Source organism: Enhydra lutris, unplaced genomic scaffold (genome assembly GCF_002288905.1).
Source record: "Enhydra lutris kenyoni isolate GAN:26980312 unplaced genomic scaffold, ASM228890v2 scaffoldscaffold1, whole genome shotgun sequence".
Taxonomy (NCBI): Eukaryota; Metazoa; Chordata; class Mammalia; order Carnivora; family Mustelidae; genus Enhydra; species Enhydra lutris.
The window spans coordinates 4,305,714-4,312,318 of NW_019154085.1; positions in this window are offsets into that span (position 1 = coordinate 4,305,714).

Below are 6,605 nucleotides of genomic sequence, written 5' to 3' on the forward strand. Positions count from 1 at the left end.
GTCTTCTGCCCTGCCCCTAGGTCCTTCTCGGTAGTATTTGGGGTAAAGTGGATGTTGGTGGAGACTGAGAGGCGGTGCATGCTTCCTTTGTGTCTGTGGAATTCCTAGGAGTCACACTAGACATTTAGGAGCTCGTGAGCATTTTAGCTGTATTCTTCTTATTTGTGTAGATGGCATCCAGTGCGCCTTCCTTGCCCTGGCCTGAGATAGTGCTTCCATCCTACCTCCTTGGAGGGGCCCATCTTTTCTTAGATTTTAGGTTAATTGGCTTCTTATGAACTCAGCTCTCTGATAGGTTCAAGAAAATTTTGATTTTGTAGTTTATGCAGTTTTTTCTTGTTATTATGGCAGGAGTGATGCTCTTGGTAGCTTTCTACAGTCTACACAGAAGTGCCATTTTTTTTCCTCTTTGTATAACCTCCATACATTTCTCACTTCCTTCCGATTCTCTTGTTTCTCCCTTGCTCCAAGGTATCAACAGAAATTGCCACGTCCTTCTAACTTCATGAAGCAGAAAAATTTAGCTCTTTCTCTGTCCCATTCTCACACAGGGCTCTCCAGACCATGTTTACACGCTCTTATTTTTCTTAGTACATGAAGATCTTCTATAGAACTGAAGAACCATGTACAGTTTAAAACAGTATGTGTTCAACTGAAAGTACCAGAAAATATAGTAACTATTAAATCACTATGACATTGATCATTTTGTTGCAAGAAATCTGGAAGTAATCAGCCCCAGGGTTAACCCGATGGTTTAATGACGTTTTCAATGACCCTGACCTCAGAGTCTAGCTCTGTTTCTCATACCCGTTATCTCATGATTGCAAAATGGCCGCTGGATGTAACATCCTTAGAAAACAGTGTTCAAAGGAGGGAAAGCAGTAAGGGGAGAAAGAAAGAAGAAAGCTTATATTTGTCACATTTCTTAGATCCAGACATCCAAGTCCACTCTAAGTGGAAAATGATACATTAAAGAATAGTAAGTATGGGCGCTTGGGTAGCCCAGTTGATGGGCGCCTGCCTTCAGCTCCGGTTATGATCCCGGGGTCCTGGGATCGAGACCCACGTCAGGCTCCCCGCTCAGCCAGGAGCCTGTTTCTCCTTCTCCCTGTCCCCCTCCACCCTGCTTGTGCTCTCTTTCTCACTCTCGCTCTCTCTCTCTCTCTCTTTCAAATAAAATAAATAAATAAACTTTGAAAGAAAATAATAGTAAATAGTCCATAGTCCTTTTTGGAAAGCCAGAAAAACAGACTTTCTAACCAAAAACAATGGAACTCGGAGCAATGGCCTACCAAACCCTAGGCTGTTATAGGTGAAACATGATGGAGACTGCTGTCTTGCAGAACGGACGCTGCCAGAGCCCTGCCATAGCCGACTGGTAAGAACCAGGTGCTCTGACCTCCTTGGAAGCCAGGTATCGGGCATGGTGCTCCCGTGTGCACCGTTACACCCACTTAGTGAAGCCAAGGTCGTGTGCTTCTATCCTAGCTCCAAAAACGTCTTTGAAGTTGACCTTTCGGTTTCCAAAACTGGGGCCGCCTGCATACCCCAACCCCAGTTACTTACTTGGCAAGAAGACTGGGATTCTTTCTTTAGGGTCGGGACAGTCTCTCTAGCAAAACTGAGAGTTGCTTAGTTAGGCAGATAAGAGGGGAAGAGGTGCTCGGTAGGCACACAATATGTATTTACTCAAATACTGGGGCACGACCTCCATTGCTGGACCCGACACTGTTCTCATCACTTGCAGTATCTCCGTGAACCAAACAAAAAAAGTACTCTTGTCCTTGAGGACCTTCCATTCTAGTTGGAGGGGGGCAGGCATAACTAACAGGCTGAGAGTATGGATATATGTCACATAGAACATGGTAGGAGGAAAATTAGAGCAGAGGGTTGGGAATGGAGAAGGGTGACATGGAAGGAGAGCTTAGGATGGACTTCTTGAAAAAGTGGAATTTCAGCAAAGGCAAGGAAGAGAGCCAATGCCTACAGGGAGCGATGAGCCAGAGGCAGGGGACAGCAAGGAAGTTGGTGTGGCTGCAGAGAAATGAGAGGGAGTGGCAGGAGGTAAACTCGGGGAGGAATTATGTGGGGTCTGTGGCCATTTTAAGGACTCTAGTTCCTAGAGGGTGAAATGGGGACATTTTGTAGGTTTTGAGCCAAGGAGGAAAATGACCTGAATTACAAGAGGATCCCCCTGATGGCTGTGTGGACAACAGACTTTCAGAGGCAAGGGAGGGAAATATGGGTACCTATTAGGCAGAGGCAAGGGTGATCGGACCAGAATGACATGGAGGAGGATGGTGAGCGGTGGTCCATCTTGCCATATATTGTTAAGGCAGAGCCAACAGGGAAGGGGTGTGAAATGGGAAAGAAAGAGCACAGTAAAGGCAACTCCAAGATATTTTTGTTTCACAGCTGGAAGGATGGAGTTGCCACCAGTTGGGATGGGAACCCTATAGGTGGGATGAATTTGAGGGTGGGGGCAAAGAGCAAAAGTTCATTTTGGAGAGGAAAATTGGAGATTAAAAAGGAATATCTCATAGGCAGTTCAGTGTATAAGGCTACAACTTGGATGAAACATATGGGCAACAGATATAAATGGTCTCCCGGCGGAAGAGGCAGCTGTCAATAGCTTTTGCATTAAGTAGGAGGGATTCCACCCCTCCGCCCTGCTCCTGATATAAAGCCTCCAAATTAATAAAATTCCTTTGATGCTTTCCAAAAGCAAATGACATTAAAACACATTAAACAGGGGCGCCTGGGTGGCTCAGTGGTTTAAGCCGCTGCCTTCGGCTCAGGTCATGATCTCAGGGTGCTGGGATCGAGTCCCACGTCGGGCTCTCTGCTCAGCAGGGAGCCTGCTTCCCTCCCTCTCTCTGCCTGCCTCTCTGTCTACTTGTGATCTCTCTCTGTCAAATAAATAAATAAAATCTTTAAAAAAAAAATAAAACACATTAAACACATTTTCAGACATTAAAACACATTTTTTAACTGAGAGATTTAATCAAGATAAGGTAGCTAAGACAAAGAATTATTAACAAAGAATTAAGTATCCTATATACATTTGTTCATTATTTGCTATCTTCCTAGCTGAGTTTTGAAGGGAGGCAGGATGTTGAACCATTAAGTGTGTGAACTCTGACATGAAACAGACCAGGATTTGAATCTAGTGTCCAATATTTATTAGCTCTGTGGACTTAGCAAGTTATTTAACCTCCATGGACCTCATGGTGAAGAATAACTGTAGCACCTACTGTCATTAACACTTTTTAAAATTTGTTATTTTTTTATTAAAGTATAATGTATTATTAGCCCCAGGGGTACAGGTCTGTGAATCGCCAGGTTTACACACTTCACAGCACTCACCATAGCACATACCCTCCCTGATGTTATCCATAACCCAATTACCCTCTCCCTAACCCCTCTCCCCAGCAACCAGTTAATTTTGTGAGATTAAGAGTCTCTTATGGTTTGTCTCCCTCCCGATTCCATCTTGTTTCATTTATTCCTTTCCTACCCCCCAAACACCCCACATTGCATGTCCACTTCCTCATATCAGGGAGATCATATGATAATTGTCTTTCTTTGATTGACTTATTTCGCTAAGCATAATACCCTCTAGTTCCATCCACATCATCACAAATGGCAGGATTTCATTTCTTTTGATGGCTGCATAGTATTCCATTGTATGTATATACCACCTCTTCTGTATCCATTCATCTGTGGATGGACATCTAGGTTCTTTCCATAGTTTGGCTATTGTGGACATTGCTGCTATAAACATTCGGGTGCATGTGCCCCTTTGGATCACTACATTTGTATCTTTAGGGTAAATACCCAGTAGTGCAATTGCTGGGTCGTAGGGTAGCTCTATTTTCAACTTTTGAGGAACCTCCATGCTGTTTTCCAGAGTGGCTGCACCAGCTTGCATTCCCACCAACAGTGTAGGAGGGTTCCCCTTTCTCCGCATCCTCGCCAGCATCTGTCATTTCCTGACTTGTTAATTTTAGCCATTCTGACTGGTGTGAGGTGATATCTCATTGTGGTTTTGATTTGTATTTCCCTGATGCCGAGTGATGTGGAGCACTTTTTCATGTGTCTGTTGGCCATCTGGATGTCTTCTTTACAGAAATGTCTGTTCATGTCCTCTGCCCATTTCTTGATTGGATTATTTGTTCTTTGGGTATTGAGTTTGCTAAGTTCTTTATAGATTTTGGATAGTAGCCCTTTATCTGATATGCCATTTGCAAATATCTTCTCCCATTCTGTCAGTTGTCTTTTGCTTTTGTTAACTGTTTCCTTTGCTGTGCAAAAGCTTTTGATCTTGATGAAGTCCCAATACTTCATTTTTGCTCTTGCTTCCCTTGTCTTTGGCAATTTCCTAGGAAGAAGCTGCTGTGGCTGAGGTCTAAGAGGTTACTGCCTGTGTTCTTCTCAAGGATTTTGATGGATTCCTTTCTCACATTGAGGTCCTTCATCCATTTTGAGTCTATTTTCATGTGTGGTGTAAGAAAATGGTCCAGTTTCATTCTTCTGCATGTGGCTGTCCAATTTTCCTAATGCCATTTTTGAAGAGACTGTCTTTTTTTCATTGGACATTCTTTCCTGCTTTGTCAAAGGTTAGTTGACCATAGAGTTGAGGGTCTATTTCTGGGCTCTCTATTCTGTTCCATTGATCTATGTGTCTGTTTTTGTGCCAGTACCATACTGTCTTGATAATGACAGCTTTGTAATAGAACTTGAAGTCTGGAATTGTGATGCCACCAACTTTGGTGGCAACATTCCTCTGGTTATCCAAGGTCTTTTCTGGTTCCATATAAATTTTAGGATTATTTGTTTCATTTCTTTGAAAAAAATGGATGGTATTTTGACAGGGATTGCATTAAATGTGTAGATTGCTTTAGGTAGAATAGACATTTTCACAGTATTTGTTCTTCTAATCCATAAGCATGGAACATTTTTCCATTTCTTTGTGTCTTCCTCAATTTCTTTCATGAGTACTTTATAGTTTTTTGAATATAGAATCTTTGCCTCTTTGGTTAGGTTTATTCCTAGGTATCTTATGGTTTTGGGTGCGATTGTAAATGGGATCAACTCCTTAATTTCTCTTTCTTCTGTCTTGTTGTTGGTGTAAAGAAATGCAACTGATTTCTGTGCATTGATTTTATATCCTGACATTTTACTAAATTGCTGTACAAGTTCAAGCAGATTTCATTCATGATTTTATTTGGGTCCTTTCTCTTTTCTTATTGATAAGTCTAGCCAGGGGTTTATCAATCTTATTAATTCTTTCAAAGAACAAGCTTCTAGTTTCGTTGATGTGTTCTACTGTTTTTTGTTTGTTTGTTTGTTTCTATTTCATTGATTTCTGCTCTGATCTTTATTATTTCTCTTCTCCTGTGGGGTTTATGCTTTCTTTGTTGTTCTTTCTCCAGCTCCTTTAGGTGTAGGGTTAGGTTATGTATTTGAGACCTTACTTGTTTCTTGAGAAAGGCTTGTATTGCTATATATTTTCCTCTCAGGACTGCCTTTGCTGTGTTCCACAGATTTTGAACTGTTGTGTTTTCATTATCATTTGTTTCCATGAAAATTTTCAATTCTTCTTTAATTTCCTGGTTGACCCATTCATTCTTTAGAAAGATGCTCTTTAGTCTCCATGTATTTGGGTTCTTTCCAAATTTCCTCTTGTGATTGAGTTCCAGTTTCAGAGCATTGTGGTCTGAAAATATGCAGGGAATGACCCCAATCTTTTGGTACCAGTTGGGACCTGATTTGTGACCCAGTATGTGATCTATTCTGGAGAATGTTCCATGTGCACTAGAGAAGAATGTGTATTCTGTTGCTTTGGGATGGAATGTTCTGAATATATCTGTGACGTCCATCTGGTCCAGTGTGTCATTGAAGGCCTTTATTTCCTTGTTGATCTTTTTACTCGGATGATGTGTCCATTTCAAGGGGGGTTGTTAAAATCCCCTACTATTATTGTATTATTGTCGATGTGTTTCTTTGATTTTGTTATTAATTTGTTTATATAGTTGGCTGCTCCCATATTAGGGACATAGATATTTAAAATTGTCAGATCTTCTTGTTGGATAGACCTTTTGAGTATGTTATAGTGTCCTTCCTCATCTCTTATTATAGTCTTTAGCTTAAAATCTAATCGATCTGACATAAGGATTGCCACCCCAGCTTTCTTTTGATGTCCATTAGCATGGTAAATTGTTTTCCACCCCCTCACTTTAAATTTGGAACTGTCTTTGGGTCTAAAATGAGTTTCTTGTGGACAGCATGTTTATAGGTCTTGTTTTTTTATCCATTCTGATACCCTGTGTCTTTTGATTGGGGCATTTACCCCATTAATATCCAGGGTAACTATTGGGAGATATTAATTTACTGCCATTGTATTGCCTGTAAGGTGACTGTTACTGTATATTTTCTCTGTTCCTTTCTGGTGTACTACTTTTAGGCTCTCTCTTTGCTTAGAGGACCCCTTTCAATATTTTCTGTAGAGCTGGTTTGGTGTTTGCAAATTCTTTTTGCTTTTGTTTGTCCTGGAAGCTTTTTATCTCTCCTTCTATTTTCAATGACAGCCAAGAATACTATAT